Source organism: Grammomys surdaster, unplaced genomic scaffold (genome assembly GCF_004785775.1).
Source record: "Grammomys surdaster isolate TR1022 unplaced genomic scaffold, NIH_TR_1.0 363, whole genome shotgun sequence".
In the NCBI taxonomy this organism is placed as follows: domain Eukaryota; kingdom Metazoa; phylum Chordata; class Mammalia; order Rodentia; family Muridae; genus Grammomys; species Grammomys surdaster.
In genome coordinates, this window is record NW_021604782.1 from 4,611,990 (window position 1) to 4,634,840 (window position 22,851).

Here is a 22,851-nt window from a genome sequence, read left to right on the forward strand (position 1 = left end):
GGGAGGCAGAGACAAGAGGATCCCTGAAAAACCAGTCTCCTGAAAGTAGAGCACAGAGTATTGAGGGAAGATGCCCAGGCTCAACTTCTGGCTTACACACACATGTGCTTACATGATAGTGCATATATGCATGCTGCATGTTTGCACACACACACACACACACATTCACACTCATGAATAAATAAATAAAAAGGGAAGAAGAGAAGGACACAGCAAATTTCTGTGTAATGGCAGACTCCATCTGTCACCTGCCCAAGGTCTTTGTCTTTCCCCTCTTCTCCCAAAGCACCTGAGCGTCCTGTTACACTGCAGGGTACCTGTTCACATCATTGCTTCTCACAGAAGACCATTAGCCCATGAAGGCAGGGGGTCCCTCCTACACTTCTAGATTCTCTCCTTCTAGAGTGCAGCTAGAGATATATCAAAAAATCACATGTGAATATCACATGAATATATGATTTAGGTGTTAAAAATTCAAAGTTTATTTTGATATTTTGAATAGATTTAGACAAATCTCTGGTGATCTTCAGAGCTTTAGTTTTCTAACTGATAATAGGGAAATTATGTTATGCTTGTCAATATATAATGAAGATCAGGAAACTATAACCACAAACCATACAATTTAAATCCAGAGGATCTCAACAGTGATTAATTCTAAATGTACCCATTGTACAGATGAAAAATTGAAGCTAAGAAAATATATCGGATATGTGTAAGACAGTCTGGAACAGACTCAGGCCTCTGGACCATCAGTTTTATATAACTATTTGTTTATTCATACTACTTGGTTGGTTGGTTGATTGGTTGGTTGGTTGGTTGGTTGGTTGGTTGGTTGGTTGGTTGGTTGTAACATTGCCATACTCTCTTCCTCAAACTGGTCTCTAATTCATGGACTTTTTAGTGGCTGGAGCTACAGACATGAACCACTGTGCTATGCTCATTCTTTATACTGTATTTTGAAATTCTCTAATAGACTTTCCAAAGTTACATAAAATAATTTTCTAGTCTAAAGCACACTGTTGTGTTCCAGATAATGGACCTCTTCCCAGAACTAAATAGATGCTCTGGTCAACAGAGAGGTAATCCTCACTAAAGAGCTAGGAAATGGGAATGAACTGTACAATATAGGTCTAAGTGGATATTAGTTACTCTGAATGAATCAAGCTTGAAGAATAGAAAATGAATTTTCCTTAGTCACCACCCCTCACTGAAGTCAAATGACTTTGTTCAGCAAGACAAATTCTTAGGAATGCTAAGGAAGTCAAGCACCCTATAAAAAATTACATGGAAAAGAGAAGAGGTCAGGAAAGTGAAAGCAACTCTGAGATGGAAGTCAACCCCAGAACTAGCCATCAAGTCAGGTTTTAAACTTTGTGCTCTTTCATTCAAGTTGTGCTCAATGCTAGAGACGATGAGAAATGAGGTATGGTCCTTGTCCCACTACCTCAACAACCAAGTACACATCATCTAGTTGAGAAGAAATTTACACGAATGTCTATTTTTTTTAATCAGAGGACATATAAATAAATGGAAAGATATACCATGTTTCTGAATTTAAAGATTTGATGTAAATAGACCCCATCTTCCCAACAGGCAACAATTCAGATCAAATCCCAAGCGAGTTCATTGGTAGGTATAGAAAAGATTGGTCTCAAATGCGTTTGGAGAGTCAAAGGAACTAGAAACAGTTTCAAAGGTAATAATAAAGGTAAAAGAAACCATCTGAAACTGTCTACTTGATTTTAATATGTACCTCATATCTGTTGTTATCAACAGTGGGTGGCAGTTTAGGAGGGGTAGAAATACAGGTCAAGTGAATGACAAGGAAATCAGAAACAGATGCACACACCCTCAAACATAATAAAGCAAGTAAATGTAAAAAGAATAAGGGTATGTGTGTGCTCATGTGTGAGGATGCATATGTCTGTGTATGTACATATGTAGTATATGTTTATGTACATGTTCATATATTCAAGCAGGTGGAAGCCAGAAGCCAAAACTAGGTGTCTTCTTCCATTTCAGTCTTATCATTTAAGGCAGAGTCTCTCACTGAACATGGAGCTTACCAAGTTAGGCAGCCTGTCTGGCCACCTGTTCATGGATATTTGTTTTCCCAGGGTTAGGGTTGTAGGCATGCACTCTTCACACAGTTTTTTACATGACATCTGGAAATCTGATCTCAAGTCCTTAATTTGTATGACAAGAACTTTACTACTGAGCCATTTCCCCAGCACCTGTTTATTTTTAATTAAAATGATAAAATAATTCACATCTTAAGGTAAAAAATAGTTAATTAAAAAACCCTTGGCTTATATATTATATTGGACAAAATTAACTAAAACTTAATAAAGGGAAGGGTTTACATGTAAAATAAAATAATAAAATTTATAGATAACGTATTTGGAGGCAAAGAGTTCTGACATCAAAGTATGATCTACAAAATGAAAAGTAGATTTTTCAGAGTCATCACAATTACAGTTTTGCTCTGCTCTGAAAAACATCTTGTCAAAGTGATTTTTAAAAAAAAGGCTACAGACTGAGGGAAAATGTTTGCAAAGTGCACATCCATCAAAGGACTAGTACTCAGAACATATAAAGAATTCTCAGTGCAATGTCAAAAAGCAAATAATATAGTCACAGAATGAGAGACCTTTAAAAAACACCTTTAAAAGAGAATATTGATATGTTGATGGCTTATAAGTACATGAGGAGATGTTCAATGTTATATTTCATTAAATGCAAATTAAAATTATATTAGGGTAGCATTACACACTAATCATCATGACTAAAATAAAAATAGGGCTAATATCAGATGCTGTCAAGGATACAGAGACACTGGGACAATCATATACTGTTTGTGTAAATGAAAAATGAATGGCCCAGCAACTCTAAGAAAGAAATTTGCAATGTCTTCAAAATAAACAGGCAAGCCAGGCATGGTTCTACACAGCCCTATTCTTAACACATGGGACATATAGACTGGGGAACAGGAATTTAAACTCCTTCTTAGCCACACAGGGAGTTCAAAACCAATGTGGGATACCTCAAACCTGGCCTTGGAAAAGGAAAACAAGCAAACATAATACATACGTACATAAGTACATACGTACATACATACATACATACATATGCACACACATGCATAAATAATACATACATGTATGCATAAATAAATAATACATACATGCACATGTGCATAAATAAATAAATAAATAAATAAATAAATGAATAAATATACACCTGTTATACAACCCAGCAATTGATGCTCCTTAACTTTATTGTAAAGAAAACTTATACCCACACTGAAGCTTATGCAGGAATGTTTGAAGGAGTTTTACTTGCAAGAGGCCCAAACTCTAAGCAAACTTTGTAGCCTTCGATAAGAAAATGGGTTAATTGTAGTACATCACTATTGAATACTTCTACCTGAGCAATAAAAAGGGAAAAGCTATCAGTACAGATAAGAAGTGAGCTGGATCTCTAGAGATTTACATGCCATGAATACAACCAATTCTGAAAGGCTGTGTGTTGTAAGATACTATATGAATTACATTATTGAAATGAAAAAAAAGGAAAGACATACAGAAGAGAATAGTTATTTCCAAGATGTAAGGTCTAGAGGAAGCCGACTGTACAATGGGGACATGACCATAAAAGAGCAACATGGGATTAGTGTACTGAGTGAAACATTTTGCGCTGTAGCTGTGACACTGAACTGTGGTTTCACAGGACATTTCCACGAGAGAGAAGTACGTCAAAGGCTCACGGAATCTAGTACTTATGATTGCATCTTAGTCTAAGTCACCTCAACTTAAAAACCCACACTAATTCATCCCGTGCCTGGATATGAGTGTGTGTTTGGTGCTTTGAATCAGGTATGCCCTGAAGGTCCATGTGTTTAGATCTTAGACCAATGGACCTTAGGGATGTGACTAGATCTTGAGGATTCTGATACAATCAACAAACTAATCCCTTGACAAATTATGTAGAAGCACTACTGGCAGGTGGGAAAAATATGAGATGAGGCATCTTTACAGGATCTATCATCTATCTATTCATCTCTGTGTGTCTGTCTGTCTATCAATCATCTATCTATCTATCTATCTATCTATCTATCTATCTATCTATCTATCTATCATCTACCTACCTAATCTATCATCTATCTATCTAACTCTGTCTTCTTTCTCCTCTCTCTTCTCTCCCTCCTCTCCCCTCCCCTCCCTTTCCCTCCCCTCCCTTCCCCTCCTCTCCTCTTCTCTCCCTGGCTACCATGAGATAAGCATTCTGCCCACCACACTATCATGATATTCTGCCTCACCATAGGTCCAAAGCAATAGAGCTAAATATGAGTGGAAGTATTTGAATTTATCAACCAAAGTTGGTCTATCCTTTCTCAATTTCTTCCAAGCTTTAGTCACAACGATTAAAAAGCAGACTAATACAGTGTATATGTCAGCATATTGAATGGATTTTGCAGTTTCTTTTTCATAGTCATAAAACAACCCTGTAGACACATAGATCAAAATAGCAAGGTTTTGAGATTACTTTTCAAATTTTTTTTTTAATTTTTGAGATTATAATATAATTGCATCATTTCCTCCTTCCCTTTTTTCCCCTGAATTCTCCCACACACTGTTTCTTGCTCTTTTTCAAATTCACAGCCTTCTGTTTCATTAATTGTTGTATATACATACATACATATATATATCTCCTGCTCAGTCTGTATAATGTCACTTGTATGTATGTGTGTTTTCAGGGATGATCATTTGGTATTGAATATCCAATTAGTGTGCTCTTCCTTGGGGCCCAAGACACCTAGTCCCAAGATCCACACCTCAATTCAGCTTTCCTTAGTTGCCAATAGTTCATGGTAGGATTGAGGCCTCATGGGCTCCACTACCCATTCACTTTAATGTGTCTATTGCTGTCTTGTTCAGCTCATGGTTAAGCAGTCATGTTGGTGAGATTCTTATGGGATCTAAATACAGAGTTATGGAGCCAAGCCCCAGCAGATACATCTACAACACAGCTCCTGAAACTAAGGCTCAGAGAACATTGCAGAAGAAGGGACAGAAAAATTGTAAGAGCCAGATCAGGGAGTTTGATGTGAGATGGAGGCGACCTTTAAAGGCGTCACTTACATTTTCTATTGAGTCACCTTATCTAGGCACATGAGATACCTCTGCCTTTAGTTTCTTTTAACTTCAGTTTAAATATAGAAGACTGAGAAACCTCTCTTCCTCTTTCAAAGAGTTAGTCTCTGGTATATCACCATTTGATCATATGCTGTGTGTAATTTAATGTCGTATTGATTTAATAATTAGTATATTGCATTGATTTATTAATTAATTACTTCAACTCGGCATTATTTATGGTAGTTCAGAAAGAGATTGGTTGTTTTAGTTTTCTTTCATCCAGTTTCATTTACTAAACTTATCAGTTTTCTTCATTTTTCTGTAGATCTTTTGTGTTTTTTAAACAAATGAGAATGTATTTTTCCTGCCCCTCTTCCTGCCAGTTTCATGATCTCAGGGCATTTGCTGCAACACTGAGCAGAAAACCAATACCAAGTCTCCTTTTCATGGCCCTGACTTTTAAAGAAGAGCCTATAATGGCCTGGAATTAACTCTGGTGTTTGTTGTGAATGAGGAATAAAATGGAGAAGGTGTTTTTATTTATAAGTGGAAAAAAATAAACTTTTCTAAAACCAAATGAAGGAAGAAGAGCTAGAAAATGAGTGGTAAAGCATCATACCTGAAAAATATATATTGAAAGGAAAGGACTATTGATTTTAAAAAAGTAAAAAGAAACTTACTTAACACGTATTTTTATACAAAGAATAACTGCATTCTAAGAAGTACATCTTTGGGGCCACTGGTGTGGCTCAGTTGGTAGAGGTTGCTTAGCCTCATTTTTGGTCCCCAGAACTATGACAGACTAGGTAACCATGGCACACATCCCTGTAATCCCATCACTTAGTGGGTGGAAACAGGGGAATAAAGAATTCAGAATCATTTTTCATTACATAGAGAGTTCAAAGCTAGCCTGGAATATATGAGCCCCAGTCTCAACATAGAATAGTTAGATTCTTTATGTGTAAATACTGAAAGGCAGACACATAACAAAGTCTGGGACTTTCTGAACTGCCACGACAGAAAGTCTACTTCTGAAAACTCAGGACCACGAAGTATATGTGGTCAGACATAGTCTCCCAGCTAAGTGTGCTAACAGTTTCATCTATTATGGTCCTTCCAAAGAAACAGACAGATAGTAACAAGCACATGCTATGGGGTTTGCTGTGTGGAAGCAGCTTTTACAGCTCTGGACACTGGATGGATGAATTTGAAATCCATAGGGCAGGAAGTTAGGGCAAACTGCAAGTCCTGATGACCCCAGGCAGGAACTACCTGTCCACAGGTAGAATTTCTTCTGAAAGTCTCAATGCTGCTCCTATAGCCTTTCATATGCCTACTGGAGCCTCTTACCCTGAATTATCTAGGTGATTGTTCTCTGTGTAAAGTCAATTGACTGTAAATGACAACCACATTTGTAAAATATCTTCATAGTGGCACTCAGACTAGGTTCAGGACAACAGTCTAGTGAAGGGGACACAAGACAGACCACCACAAATGATGAAACTATAGTCTCATGAAGGGTGCAATATGGCTCGGAGGAGGGAATTGGAAACCACAATCCAGTATTAAAAATTCTCTTCTCATAAGTAATGACACTAATTTGTAATGTGAAAGTTGTATACCCCCGGAAAGGACCGCAGATGTATGTCAATGGTATGTTCAGTGAGAACACAAATAAGATATCCTTGATGCAAAAAGCGGCAGCATGGAACTTGGGTGTGGATCCATAAAGAGCTACAGGAGATACTGGGTCAGGTTTCTTTGGGTGCAATGAACATCTCCATCTTCCCTGCCTAGAAGACAAAGAGAAATATACTTCCCCTGGTGAGAGCGACACACTGCCTCAAAGGAATACAAGTGAGCACAAGGAGCAAAGTTGTCAAGGGGTGGCCAGTGGCCATGCTTCTCATGGTTTTGTACGTTGCTACAAAGAAATGAGGCCCAATCCTCTAAGTCAACAAAAAGTCACCAAACTGGACCTTTTAAAAAATTAATGTATTGTTGTATCACTTTCCCCTTTCTTTTCCTCCTTCCAACCCATCTACCCTTCCCAGCTCCCTTTTAAACTTATGACCTCTTACTCTTTAAGTATCCTTGTTGCGTATACATATAAATGAGTAAATATATAAATACAGCCTGATAAGTCTCTTTAGTGTTGCATGTATGTATGTATGTATGTATGTATGTATGTATGTATGTATGTATTTTTAGAGCTGACCACTTGGTATAATCAACTAGTGGACTCATCCCTGGAGAAGACCAATTCTCTCTTCCTCTCTCAGCTGTTGTCAATTGCTTGTATCGCTTCATCTAGGACTGGGACCCTATGAGAAGTCCTCATCCATGTTACCATGTCAGTTGATGATGTCATCATTCAGGTCTCACTTCAGAGATCATATGAGGATTCACGTATAACACAACCCCCTCCAAGGAATATCTCTGAAGAGGGACTTGGATGACTTGTACGAGCTGGAGAACCAGGAAGTCTGATGTGAGGCGTCTTCCAGATGTGGCAGAAAATCCCATTGAAGTTTGGTCTTGCTGCCTATTATAATGCTAAGTACGGGCCCCAAAGACCTGGAGTCTGCCTGTAGATCCAAGTGACCCTGTGACCCTGCCCCAAATTATTTCTGATTTGTAAATAAAGATGCTAACAGCTAATAGCTGGGCAGAAGAGACATAGGTGGGGTTTAGGATTCCTGGGCTTGGTGTTAGAGGAGAATCATGAGTGAGAAGAGAAGGTGAAGAAGAAGGAGAGAAGCCACCATGGGTTAGATGAATCATGAAAGCATGACCCTGAGGGCTGGCCAATTGGAGTTAAGAGCAGCCCAGAAAACAAAAATAGTAAGTAATAACTCATGGTTATTGGTAGGAAAGTAGATTCTAATAGCCTAGAGGGTAGATATCTGCCCAGCTTTTGTGCTGTTTAAGGTTTATTGTAAATAAAAAGGTTGTGTGTGTCTTTTATCCAGGAGCTAAATGGTCAAAGGTGAGGTAGAAACCACAGATTGGGATTAAGAATTTCTACAAAAAAACATCCACAACAAGGGTGCTTTTAAAAATAGTTCTTATTGTCTGAGTACGAGCTGTGGGGAGCATGTGTGCTGAGGTGAGGGAAAAACGTAGTAGAGTCAGTTCTCCCTTTGTGTCTTCATAACAGTTCTGGAGGGTGAACTCAGGTCAACAGGCAAGCATCCTTACATGTGGAGCCAGCTTGCCGGCCTCAGCCAGAGTTTTAATTCAGAAGGAGACATTTTCAAACATGGGACAGAAAATCTTACTGACAGAGTTTCATTGACCATAAAATTATGAGCCCTCTCATTTCTTCCCACCTCTTCTTTCCCTCCATCAAGTTGAACACAAGATATTTCTCAGAGGCAAAAAATAAAGAATAAAATAAAATAAATGCTCTTTTTAGGCTATAAGTGAACACTGCCAATAAGCAACAACAGAGAAATAAAACAATAGCTAATTATATAAAATACCTCCAAATCTGTAACTTGACTTAGAAGATAGATCAGTCATTCCACAGAAGCCGTAGGGCCACTGTAGACACGCACGCAGGCTCCTTCTCTATGCTCATCCACCAGTCGGGTGGCCAGAAAATTCAGCTGTGGATTTCTTTAATCTCTGTGCTTTTTTTCAAGTCAGAATGAGCACTGTTTTTTGATATTAGAAACAAGCACTGATTCAGGCTTTCCCACTTATTTGCTAGATAACTTTTGGGGAAAAAAACTAAATAAGCAGTGTCTTCATCTACAAAATGAGACAAATTACAGAACATACATCATAGGCTTCATCTGCATATTAAATACAATAATGAGTTAAAAAAAAACTCAGTGAACTGATGATCTGTGGGCTCAAACACTCAGATGTCTCATTTAAGCAGTGAAATTTGCCATTGAAGCACAGATGACTAATTGGCCTCCTACGACACTTGTCTTCTCTTGCATTGAACTTCTGAAGCTTAGCTGGTCCCATTTGTTGCATGACTTTTCTGGAAGGTACATGAACAAATACCTGTTTATCCCAGAGCGGGCACTGATGGCAGAAAAAAGAAATACTTCAACCAAGTCTAGTTGGCTGAATCTCTATTTTTCCTGGGGTTACTTACAAGAGCATGGTGACTCAAAGGCTACTGTATTAAAGAACAGCATCTGAAACCACCCTGTGTGGGCGAGAACTCACAAACTCTGCATACCTGGAGAGTGTCTGAAGTCAGCTCCATGCATGGAAGACTCACCTCTCCCCTGGAGGTTATCTATTTCTCATATAACCACAGGGAGGGGCCTGTGAGTCTTGGGATCTTCTGAGCCTCATGAACTTTGTAAGCTGCATTTACTTCCTAGGTCATAATGCTCTTCCTCTTTTCCAGAAGCAATGTTTCAAATTGGACAGAAGTTATACATCATCATGTCACCTAGGGAGTGAAGACTCCTTCAGATTCCCTTGAAGCTTGTTGTAGCCCTGTGACTAAATTCCCACCCATATGTAAACAGGGGTGCCAAGGATATATAGTAATGTTGAGGTATCACCTTAAGGGGTATTTGACCCACTGTATGCATGTGGTGGCTAAAGGTCTAAATACCCGTCTTTGCCCAAGAAGATGCTTGGGGTAGAAAAAGTGGTGAGCCAAGGGAAGCCTCAGTTCCTTGGGATGGTTAAGCAGTCAACTAAACCTCCAGGGCTCCTTGTAGATTTCTTTCAATTTATGCAAAATGAACTTCCATGCTCCATCAGCCATTGGTTAATATTATTCATAGCTCAGTGTAATGCCAACAAAGCAAGTTTCGATCCATAAATTCCCAAGGAAATGGAGCTTTAGGATGCGTGTTCTGTAGTAAGCAGAACCAGAGGTTACAAGTTATAAGAGATTGGTTGACAGAAATCAGCACCCTAGGCTTCAGTTCAGGGACTTAGCTGTGAGTGTCTGTTCTGCCACTTAGTAGTGATATGACCTCTATGTTCTGTTCAACGCTCTGGGACTCAATCACTTGAGGCAAGAGGGTGACTTCCATGACCTCTGTGCTTTCTCTGAGTTCCAGTTTCCCATGGCTTTCAGATTCTCCGTTTGTTGTAAGCATCCTCCATTATTAACATGGGCCTTCATTTCCCTGGGGTTACCACACGATGCAGGTAAGTGGATAGACACATCCTCATTGTTTAATGGTAGTGGTCAGTTCATAGATATTAAAGCAGTCTTCTGGAGGCTTTGGGCTATGAATTATCAATTTCATGGAGCCTCTTCAATGAGAGCAGAAACAAATTGAAATTTCAAAGAAACTAAAAATTACATAGGAGGAATATATTGAAGGATGTAAAACAGAGATGGAGAGACTCATAAGTAACCCACCTAGGAGACCCTAGAAAAAGAAAAGCCTGCTTCAGTGTGCCACCCACTACTGCTAAGTAGATGCTTATAAGTCACTTCTCCCACACTTTTTTTTAAAAAAGGAAAAGATATGTTCTTGGTGCTCTGAGACCATCTTGACTTTTGGGTAACCTGATTCCTTTCAATAAAAATTGCAATTCATTAAATGTGTAACTAAATACGGTTCCATTTTTATAACCTTACTAAAGCTTCTTATGTAAAAATAGTCACAGGTGAAGGAGGAAAAAAAAACCTTCTGTCAGATCAAGTATATAAATTCCTAGTTTACAAACCATAATCATCTGTAGATGGTTTATGAATCCTGGGGGCAGCAGAAAGAGGAAGAAGGACAGTTTCAAGAGCCTTGACTTATGTCTCTACTGATGATTTGTTTTGTTTTGTTTTGTTTTGTTTTGTTTTGTTTTGTTTTGTGAACCTCTCAGGAATCAGGCCCCACATGCCAATGGAATAACCCTTCTTATGAGCTTTTAACAGAAGGGAATTTCAAAGTCCAAACCCATTTCTTCCTCCTGGAAGGGAAACTGAGGCCTGGGTAAAAGTGAACAGTGCTCAGAGCACAGAGCCACAAAGACTGGCTGTGATTTATCAGATGTACCTCGCTTTTCCCCCACAGCTTCTGCTACAGCTGACTTTTAACAAGTGCCCCAGGCTCCACCTGTGAGTTCCACTGTCTCACAATCCTTCTGAGCAGCCTGCTCTAGGCAGCCACTATCAATTGATTGGAGAGAAATTTTGAGGTGAAAGCATTTTGCTATCCCTGGCCTAGAGCTTACTATGAATGATGGGACAAGGTGCCCTTAACTCTACTGAAATAAGTGTCAGAAAAATAGACTTGATACATAGATCTTTCTACTAAAAACCAAAGGGAAGGCTGACTACAGGGGATTGCTAGTACTATCGTCTGACAGTCGGGGAGGCGAAGGATGAAGGGGGATGATGCACAGGGAAAGTAAAGGAGGTAGAATGACACAGGATGGACCCTTAGAAGTCCAGCTGAGTCCCAGGGCCTTACATTTGACCACTGTTGCTTGAAGAGGGCCTATGAGTCTGAGCTGATTTTTATCATACACAGGGAACCTTCCATATTTATGGATTTTGTATATAAAGACTCAATCAAGCATGAACAGAAACTCATCAGAAACAAAATGTGACACAGTATTGAACATGTACACATTTTTTTCCTTGCCACTATTCCCTAGGCAATGTATTATAGGTAACCTAGCAGTGATTTAGAGTTCACAGGACAATATGCACTAGTTAAAGATTATATGCAAATATTGGTACATAGTTCATGAGGATCTTAAGTGTTTTGGCATCAATCCCCTGTACACATTAAGGGACAACTGTGCTAATTTGGGAACTGAGAAAATTATTTAGCTCTCTGAGAATCCGTTTTCTTAACAGATGAGTAGGATTATAATGTTTTATCTTTTTTCATGTAGACATGAACATCTGATACAGAGTAAACACTTAGGTTAGCACAAGTGTTCTAATTTCATTATGATGCTGTGGCAAACACCATGACCAAAAGTAACTTAGGCAAGGACAGGATTCATTTAGCAGGTCCTACTTTGGGGCAACTCTGAGGGATATTGTCGTGGAAGATGTTCATCTGAGTGCATACTCTAAAGCTGAGGTCTTGCATCAAATGTCACTGCATGCTTGACTTCAGTAGATATAGCCAAAGTGTTATCTCCAAAGTTATTATATCAACTCCCTTTGCCTCAAGAAGCCCATGAGACTTTTAGTTATATCATTGTTGAAATCACCTGGCATGGTTTTTTCATTTCTCTAGGGGTAATCTCTTGTGCACTGTGTGGAAGCATCACCTGTCAATAAAAATCTGATAGTCAAGAAGCTGAGGCAGAGTTAGAAGGTGGGACATCTAGCAGAGAGAAGAACTCTGGGAAAGAGTCAGGCAGAACACCCCGCTCCCTCACTGACTCAAAAGAAGTCAAAACTATAAAACTGAGACAAAGTAACTAGCCACATGACAGAGAGAGAATAGTATAAACCAGTTAATATAAGTTATGAGCTAGTAAGAACAAACCTAGTTTATGGCCTAGATACTTTTTAATAAACAATAAGCCTCCAAGTCATTATTTGGGAACTGGAGCACAGGTGGAAAAGTTCAAGGTTACATTCTTTTCTATATTTCTGCTTTTCTTTTTCATTTCTTAGTCTTTTATCATAGCCATACAGTCATGCAAGTGAGAGTCTACAAGTCAGATCTGAAGTCTACAGAACAAGCCCTCCCATAGCATAAAACCCTGGTTGTGTCTCATCCTCTCACACACTACTGCCTCAAGTACTTATTCCACCTGCTGTGTCTTTTAGGGCATTCGAGTGTGATCTCTTCTTGAATTCTGAAATTAAAGTATGCTGCTACTGACGTTTTACTAAATCAAGTCACCCATGTCACATGACAGGGAAGGGGGCAAACCCCATGCCACTGAAGGCTGGTCACAGCTGTAGAAAGGAAGCATGCTTCACTGTCAAAAGTGGCTTCCAATCTCGGGCTTCACTTGTCATCAGTTCCAACAGCTTCAAAAAGTTAATATACTCTTATGAACCCTATGTACAGAACCATAGAACATGGATTATAAAATAGCTTCAAGATTTATTTGTTGTACAAAACTATAGAATAGGGGTCATAAAAGGCTTCAAGTTTTATTTGTTGAATTAAATAATACCTTGTAAGTGAAAGTGACTAGCACAGTACCCAGAAGACAGTGTTAGGTGGAAGATTCTAATGGAAGACAAGTACTTGAACACAAGAATCTGAGGTATTCTCTTGGTTGAATATGTCTAAAATCTAATATCCAAAAGACCAGAAATATCCAAAAAGATCAGAAAACTGGGAACCAATCTTAAATAGTTTGAAGGAACAAGAAAATTCCTTGGCAACATTTCTTGGACTTGTAGCCTTTGACTAAGAGCAGTAGCAAACCATGGTAGAAGTTCCGTAGGTTGGAGGAAGGAGTTCAAAGGCCACAGGCAGGGGTGGGGCTTGAGGTGGGGAGAGATGTACGAGGAAGCTCACCCAAGTTTAGAGACATAGTGAGAGCAGTTGTGTGTGGGTTTGCAAAAGTGACACTAAAGGAAATAGTAAGACGTCTCCATATCCCGTGGTAAACAGCAAAAGCAAGAGGTGAAAAGGATCACAGCTGCCTGTGTAGCCTAAGTATAGAAAGCTGGGACCAGACACTACTGGATAGGCCATAAAGATCTGAATCAATGAGCATCCCTGGGGCAGGGGGTTGATGTGCCCTTGCTGACATCCTTTCCCTCCTTGGGCACAAACAATACAGCACAGAACAGACATTTAGCAGCCAGAGGTGAAGGAATTGGGGAGAAAAGTCACCCAGGGTCCACCTGTTCTTCTTAAAAGGAAACAGAAAACAGCTGGTCCTGTATTAAATGTGTCCTGTTTCAACTTGACTGAACTGTGTCAAAATGGAGTCAGTGAAAGATGTTATCAAAGAAAACATCACTTATGGTTCAAGAGGGCAGCTTGCTTTCAGATCTTAAACTAAAAAGAACGAGGAAGAGGCCCTGCTCAAAATGTTGAGTGTTGACTAGCAAAGCTTTATCAGCATAATTTACAAAGAACTCAAAATGAGAAATAATATTTCAAGATCAAGATATGAAAGAGAGGGAGGTACCGTAGAAAATATACACTCATGCTTAAGCATAGTGTGTAGACCAGCACTGCATGTTAAAGGGAGGGCAAGAGAATGAGAGGGAAAGGAGGAGAAGAGGAAGGAGGAGAAAAAGAGAAAGACAAGAAGGAAGAAGATCCTTGGCCCCTTTTCCAGTACCTACCTGCAGTAAGAACCTTGACTTCTTGGCAGATAGGAGATGGGTGAGCTTTTTTGCTCTGTGTTAAGAATCAAGAAGCACAACCTTGGGACTACAGCAATAACCCAGTGGGTAAGGGAACTTGCTGTATAAAGACCTGAATCAAAATCCCTGGGACTCATGTGTAAAGCACAGTGGACCATGTACCTAAACATAGGGACGGGAGGTGGAGGCAGGAGAGGAGAATCCCTTGGCCTAGCTCTAGGTTCAATGAGAGATCCTCTTTTAAGAAAATAAGGTAGAGAGTCAGAAAGCAGGACACATAAGGTCCTTTTCTGTTGTCCACATGCCTCATCCCCAAATACACACGTGGACACATGCCACATACATAACATACACAGACATGATTGACTGATTATTTATTAATTGTTTTAGAAACAATCAAGCCACACTCCATTCTGTCTGTGTTCACATGTTTCCTAATCCTGGGCCTCTTTATCCAGTCAGGGAAGAATACAGTAGACCCAGAACAAAGAGCGCCAGAGAAGCAGGAAGACACAGTACAAGTGTTGTATTATGTGGTATTTGGTTCATACAGACGAAACTCCACCAGCCTGGGCTGGGAAGGAGAAAAGTACACAACAAAGGCATGATCAGCAGGTCCGGGGGTGTCACAGGGAAATAATTTAGCAGGTTTATATGGGGTAGTGATCAGACTGCCCATGTAGGAATACTGATCCTACATCCATCAAATTGGGAGTCTTTGAAGAAGTCTCTATTCCTTAGTTGTTCCACCTAAAAAATAGGAATAGCATTAGTGTCTACCAAAGTAGCAGAATTATTTTAAGATTTAAAGATGTTTGTGTGAGTTGTATGGATTCAAGAACTGATATAGGTGTCAGATAAATATTGACATTATTACAAATTTTATCCAGCAGAAGGTTGCTAGGTAGAGGAAAACATCTAACACTTAAATATGAATTCTCAAATTCAGAATTTTGTGCTCCAGTAAAATTGCAAATAAAATTTGGGGACTTGAGAATGGATTGCCATTTTCTTTTATTTTATAAACAAAAACATTTAATAAAATAAAAATAAGGGGAAATAAACGACATGAAAGATTTCTCAAATGACTTTTCGTTTGAGCCCAAATAATTTATTTTTATTACATTGTATATTTTTTGCAACTTACACTGAATGGCGTAAGAGTCTACTCTTACAACTGGTCAGAACTGGTAACAATTAAAAAGTGTCTGAGAGTTATGCTTATCAGTCAGCCTGCTAATTACAGACCTGAGGAAAGGCTGTTACCACACACAGGCAGGAAGAGAACCAAGAGCAAGATCCTGTCCTGCAGGTCAACAAGGCCTATTCATGTCAAGGACAACTGACAGCAAAGAAAACTGAAAGTGCCTTTAGAGAAAAAAGGTGCAAACAAAAGTATGGGGATTACAGAAAGAAGCGCGTATGAAGATGAAGAGTAGTAGCATCAAGATACTGGGGCATAGGGAACTGGGAAGAATAAGGAACGGTACATGCTTCTGCAAACACAGCTTCAAAAATAGCCAGGAAATATATATTTTATTAAATAATATTTTAATTTTATTAAATAGTATTTTGAAAATTTCATACATTTCATACAAAGGTTTTTGGTCTTATCTATCACACAAAAGAGGACTTCATTTTAGCCACATTATATGTGCATATATACATGTATATACACATTTACATATATACACATACACACATATGCATACATGTATATACATGTACATATATACAGAAAGGCACATACAAATATACACATGCATAAATACACATGCATTTATACATACAGATACATATACACATATATATGTTCATACAAATATACACATACACACAAATATATACAAATACACAAATATGTATACATATACATACTATATGCAGTCACATATATTTGCACACATATATAATATACACATAAATGCATACATAATACATGCATATACATGTATGTGTGTATATGTATGCATGTGTATATAAACATGTGTAACCTCATCACCCATTGATTTTGTATTTGACATGTCACTACTCATGACACTGTGTCTGTAGCATGAAAGTTAGTCCTTAGCAGAGCATTCATAGTAGACTTCTGGTTCATGGTAATTCAGATTTTCTGGTGGGTTTACAGAGTTCAAATACCCCAGTAATAAGAACCTACTGTCATTATATATGTGAATAGCAAGAAAGATACTTACTGGGGCCCACAGAGATGGTTCAGTAGTTTAAAATGCTTCTGCTTTTGCAAAGAACACAATTTCAATTTTCATCACCCACAACATCAGCTCATAAATGACTAAAACTCAAATTCCAGGGCATCCAAACACTCCTTTGGCCTCAATACATTCTGCATATACATAGTACAAATAAACTCACACAGGCACACACAAAAACACACAAAAATAATAAATACATAAATATTTTAAAATACACCACACACACACACATATACAGAGAGAGAGAGAGAGAGAGAGAGAGAGAGAGAGAGAGAGAGAGAGAGAGAGAGTCAGTTTTAGGTTATTACCTGTGGAATTGATGAACAGAGTAGATACAGAGAGAACTTTGAGTAGAATCTACAAAGGAGGTAAGATCCATGTTGTGATTCCAAGTAATAGCCAGGAAGGACAAACACAGTAATATATAAAGAAAAGATTACAGAAAAGTAGCCAAGAATTGTGTCATAGGGAATTTTTATTAAGCGTCTTTCTTTTTTCAAATGAAGTTGTCAAATAACATCAAAGATAAAAAAATGAAAAGACAATGGCATAAATTATTGGTTGTTATACAACACTTTTAGTAATTGGATGAGCAATTGGGTACTAAGTTGTACACATACAACATATACACATACACATGCACACACACACACACACACATACACACACACACACACACTATATTGGTTCTGCTTTTCTCTGAAAATACTTGGCTACTTAGGAACGTACTGTAAAAGTTCTGATTTATTGGAGAAAATTTTAAATAAGATGTTCTATAAATATGTATAGGATAGGAAGATAAACTATTAAAATATAAAATATAAATCAAAACAATGTAAGACAAAAATAAAGGAATCGTATGTGGGATACATCATTTGTCAAATGATAAAATCTTTTGACATGGACAAGGAAACTAGATCTAGAAAGTAAAATGTGTTTTTACAAACAAAAATTTAAAGTCTCAAAACCCAGCATCAGAAAATATGAATGTCACTAAGCATAGAATGTTGCATTCAAAATTATTAAAAAAGATGAAAACATTACATGAAGTTTTTAAATGTAAATAAAAATTATGAATCTGATTAATTTAGCAATAAAGTATTAGAATATATGAAGGACAAATATTTGCAAATTAATAACAAATTAAATTTAGCAACAGGAAATGGAATATGTAACTTGCAGGATTAGTGTTTTCCTTATAGCTACATACTGATGCCCAAATTTTAAAAATAAAAAATGTAACTCATAACACAGGTTAATGAAACATTTACTAAAGTTCATTTGTTCCCTTATGAAGAATTTATTAAATTTCAGTATTTTCCAAGCCAATTCTGTCTTGAGTGCCATAAAACTGAGAATCTAAGAAAGGAAATACCTTTAAGCGTCAAATCACATGGCAAGGTAAAAAGGACTTGTAAAAAAAAATTTAATGGAAGAGAAAAACTTTCAAGTTAAAAAAAAAAACTTGATGTTTAAATAACCAAATAAAAGCATTAAACATAAAAGTTCACACAATCTGGCTACAATTCTACAAAAAAAAAAAGAGGGACTTTTCTTGATTTTTATCACAACATTAGAAAGAATAGAAGTAAAATAATTGACTATTTAGCCAAGATAGAAAAACTCCATAATCATAAGGAAGTATAAAAGGAAAATAGAGACAATTTTAATTAAATGAAAGAGTACATGAACAAAACATCTGAAAAATTGTTTCTTTAAGGAATAAAATATAACAATCTTTTAAATCTTATAAAGAGTAATAAAAAATCAAAATCAGGGCAAGAAGAATATTATAATTTTAAATATTTATGCAAAATATGAACATGTCTTGTTTATTAAAATTGAAATTATCAATTAAATATATTACTTAAATATATAGTCAATAAACTGTCTTCCCTAGAAATGATGAAATTGGGCTTCTCTAGTAAACCTTGAGAATGTGAAACAAGTCTATAGATAAAAAAATTCTTCTACTCCTCCTTCTCCTTCTCCTGCTCCTCCTCCTTCTTCTTTTTATTTATTTTTTTTTTGTAATTTTGTAAAATAACACTGGGCTTTGCAAAGAAATAAGAATGCTTTCCAACTCATATAAGAGTTACAAGATCCTGATATCAAATGCAATTTATTTAAAACAGTACTGAATTTGTCAACAAATGTATACTAAACACCCCCAAAGAAAGCTAATCAAGGTCAGCTTTATATTATAGGACTTCTACTTTTGAGTCAGGAAACAATTTTTCAAAGACCAGATGTTTCAACCAGGGCAATCAGATGTGACTTAAAATGCTTAGAAGTCTGTTTGAAGGCATAAGAGAATTCCTCAAATTCTTTAGTTGGTACTTGAAAGAGCAAGGCCATGGATAAAACAAGACCATCAAGAGGAGGCTGACATCAGGTTTCCTTTCACCTTATGGCAGCTCTCAATACCTGGAGAAATAAAAACTAAACTAATATCTGTTGAGAATATTAATCCATTTCTTGTAGATTTTCCAATTTGGTGATATACAGGTTTTCAAAGTATGTCCTATGATTCTCTGGATTTCCTTAGAGTCAGTTGCTATATTCCCCTTTTCATATCTGATTATGTTAATTTGGACTCTTCAGTTTTTAGTTCATTTGAATAAAGGCTTATCAGTCTTACTGATTTTCTGAAAGAATCAATTTTTTGTTTCATTGATTCTTTGAATTATTTTATTTGTTTCTATTTTATTTATTTCAGCTCCGAGTCTGATTATTTCTTGTCATCTCTTCCTTTTGGATATGACTTCTTTTTGTTCTAGAGCTTTCAGGTGTGTTATTAAGTTTTTAATATATCTCCAACTTCCTTGGTTGGTTAATTTATTTTGTTTATGTAGTCACTTGGTGCTATGAACTTTTCTTTTAGAATCACCTTCAGTGTGTCCCATAAGTTTGGACATGATGTGTATTCATTTTCATTCAATTCTTAAAAATCTTTGATTTCTTTCTTAATTTCTATCTTGACCCATGTTTCTTATTCAGTACAGACTTGTTCAGTTTTCATGAATTTGTAAGCTTTCTGTTATTAATTTTGTTGTTGATATTCAACTTCAATTCATGGTGGTCTGATAGGATTCAAGAATTTATTTTGATTCTCTAGTGTCTTTCGAGGTTTGTTTTGTGTTTGAATACGTGATCAGTTTGTGTGTGTGTGTGTGTGTGTGCGTGCGCGCGCACGCGCATGTGTTAAGGTGAAATGTTCTGTAAATATCCATTAGGACCACTTGGTTTATAATGTCTACTATCTCTAGCGATTTTCTGTTTAGCTTTTAGCTAGATGATCTATCTCTTGGTGAGAGTGAATATTAGCCATTAAATAAATGATAAGCAAGCTACAATCTGTAGACCCAGAAAGGTTCGGCATAGAGACAGGATTAGGGGTACACACGAATCTCCTCAGTGAGGAAGGAGGGGGTAGAATAGGTTTTATGGGTAGACTGGAGGGGGGATGAGAATGATCAGTTGGAAAGGGGAAGAGAAGATTGAAAGAGGAAATGAGGGGAAAGATAGCTAGAATTTGTAGGGTTATGGGTCCTTGTGTCTGCTTCGCCACAGGGCACAGCCGCTTGGCTAGGCAGGATGCGGGGAAGTTTGACTGTGATTACCCAACACTGTTTCTGGGCAGGTGTGGAGTAGGGGCTTGCAGGCTGGATCTAACCTGGTGCTGGGAGTGGAATGGGGAGGGGAGCTCCAGTTGGTCTCACTGTGATTGCAAAGGCCATCTATGTGGCTTCCCAAGGTGGATCCTGATGAAGAGACAGACCATGGTTTTAAGGCATTTATTGTCATGGCAGAAAGTGGATGTGTAAAATCATACCCCACTTCTCAGGGTGAATCTGAGGTTAGATACGTTTTGCAGGGAGGAATGTCTAGAAAGGAAAGCTTATTGGCTAAGCCCTCCAGGCCTCTATGTACCTCATTAAAATGGAGCTCTGTCTTGAGCCTACATGACCTGTGGTCATATCCTCTACATGTGGAAGGGTTTGAGACATTGTTTTACATGACTGATGGCTAGAAATCTATGAGGGATGGGGGGGTGGGCTGTGGCTAATGACAGGGGTCTGTTGTCCCGGAGCAGGCAAAGCTCCTACCATCCCTTCAGGGTCTCCAGGGCTTCTAGCCTTAGTTGAACCAGGGATCAGGCTACTGTTTACGGTCCACTGCCCCACAAGAACTGAAGGCATTTGAGGGATAGTATGAAAACCTAGTGCAGAAGAAAATTCCTATGATATATGAAGGCAATCCCAATGAAGCCATCAACTAATGAGGGTGCTGTGCATCCCAGTTGCTCATCTCTTGTCACCAAACGAAGCTTCTAGTATTAGTACTGGGTTTCATGAAATTGAGTTCTTGGCCTAAAGGGTTTCATAGAAATCCCCAAACTACTGAGATTTTTGCCAAAATAATAGGTTGCTGTCCACAAATTGACACCAAGACCCCAACGCTGAAGACAACACCCACACAGCTCATTAAATATGGAATAGTCAAGCTGGTGTCTACATAGAACATTTGCTTCTATATTCTAGTGTCTTTAGTATTGGAATGTACTCTGCAGGCTACCAAAAGAAGAACACAATGCCAATCCAACCACAAAATCCTGGATCTACAATCTATTTTGCCTGAAAAATATGTTAAGGCGATGGTGTCATAAGCCTTATAGAAGTAACCAATGTTGATTTGACTTAAGGCCCACTCCATGAGATGGAACCCATACCTGACACTGCTTGGCTGACCAAAACCCAGAGATTAGATAGCCCAGAGACCTAGAGACAAATACTACTGACTTTTTAAAAAGGGGAGGGGCAATGATAAAATGACTCCTAATGATATTCTACTATACTCATAGATTGGTGACTTATTCAACCATCATCACAGAGGCTTCCTCTCACAGTAGATGGAAACAAACCCACAGAGACTCCTAAGAGACCCACATCCAGGTGTAACACACATGGAGACACACAGAAACACACACACACACACTGGGTGGGGTGGGAGGAAGGGACCTTGAAACACAAAACTCTAAATGAGATGTCTCCATCAAATCCAGAGCTCTCAGAGCTCAGATAACCTCATGAAAGAAAAGGCAGAAAGAGAGAAACAAAGGAGACAGAGGACACCAGAAGAAAAAGGCCCTTTGAATCAACAGAGCAGAGTTTATATGAACTCACAGAAGCTGAAGCAGAAATAGTGGTGTTTACATGGGTCTGCACCAGGTCCTTAGGATATGTATTAGAGCTTTCAGTTTAGTGCTTTTATGCAACTCCTGAATATATAAACAAGTGGGTCTCTGATTCTTGTCTCTTTTCTTGGGGCTCTTTTGTTGTTGTTGTTGTTGTTGTCTTATCCAACTTCAATAATACAGTTATTTATCTTATAATATTTTATTTTGTTAGCTTTGTTTTTTTTTTCTCTTAGAACCTTGCTCTTTCCTAATGAGAGAAAGAAAAGCACTGAATCCAGATGCAAGAGGAGGTGGGAAGGAACTGGGAAGAGGAGAGAAAAGGGAAACTGTATTCAGATTATAATGTATGAGAAAGAATCAGTATTTAATAAAAGGGAAGAAAATAAAAACTAAGGTAACAGTAATAGTAAAAATATTCTTTTTAAAAAAATTAAAAAGCAACAACTCAAATAAGGAGTCTTGGCTGAAGGATAAATACAAAAATGTAGTTTGGACATTTCAATTTGATGAAAGAAGACTCTAATTTCTTAAGCTAAGCATGGGAAGAGGCTAATTAGAAAAACTCTTTTTAAAAAAATCAAAGCTTTAAAAAAAGTGGAGGAAAAATTGAATTTAGGAAAGATATTTCAAGATATTTTAGACTTTACATTGATAACCCTGGAAAACTACACCTTTGGGATAGGGAGAAACAAGAGATATAATAGGGTTCACACACTGATAGTTCAGTTTCACAGCGTCCTCTCTGATAGACTTAAGGAGCCATGCTTAGTGAACGTTGCCCCGATTAAGAGAAACTTTGCTGTTCAGTATATAGTCATTCTGTGCCTCTACTGCTTTTATGTATTTTTAATGTAATGTAACCAAAATTCAGTTTTTCAACTCTCTCTCTCTCTCTCTCTCTCTCTCTCTCTCTCTCTCTCCCATGTGTGCATGTTAGAGAGGGAGTATAGAACAACAGATAGACATACAAACCGAGAAAGAAAGTATGTGTGTGTTAGAGAGAGAGAGAGAGAGAGAGAGAGAGAGAGAGAGAGAGAGAGAGAGGAGACAAACAGGCATACA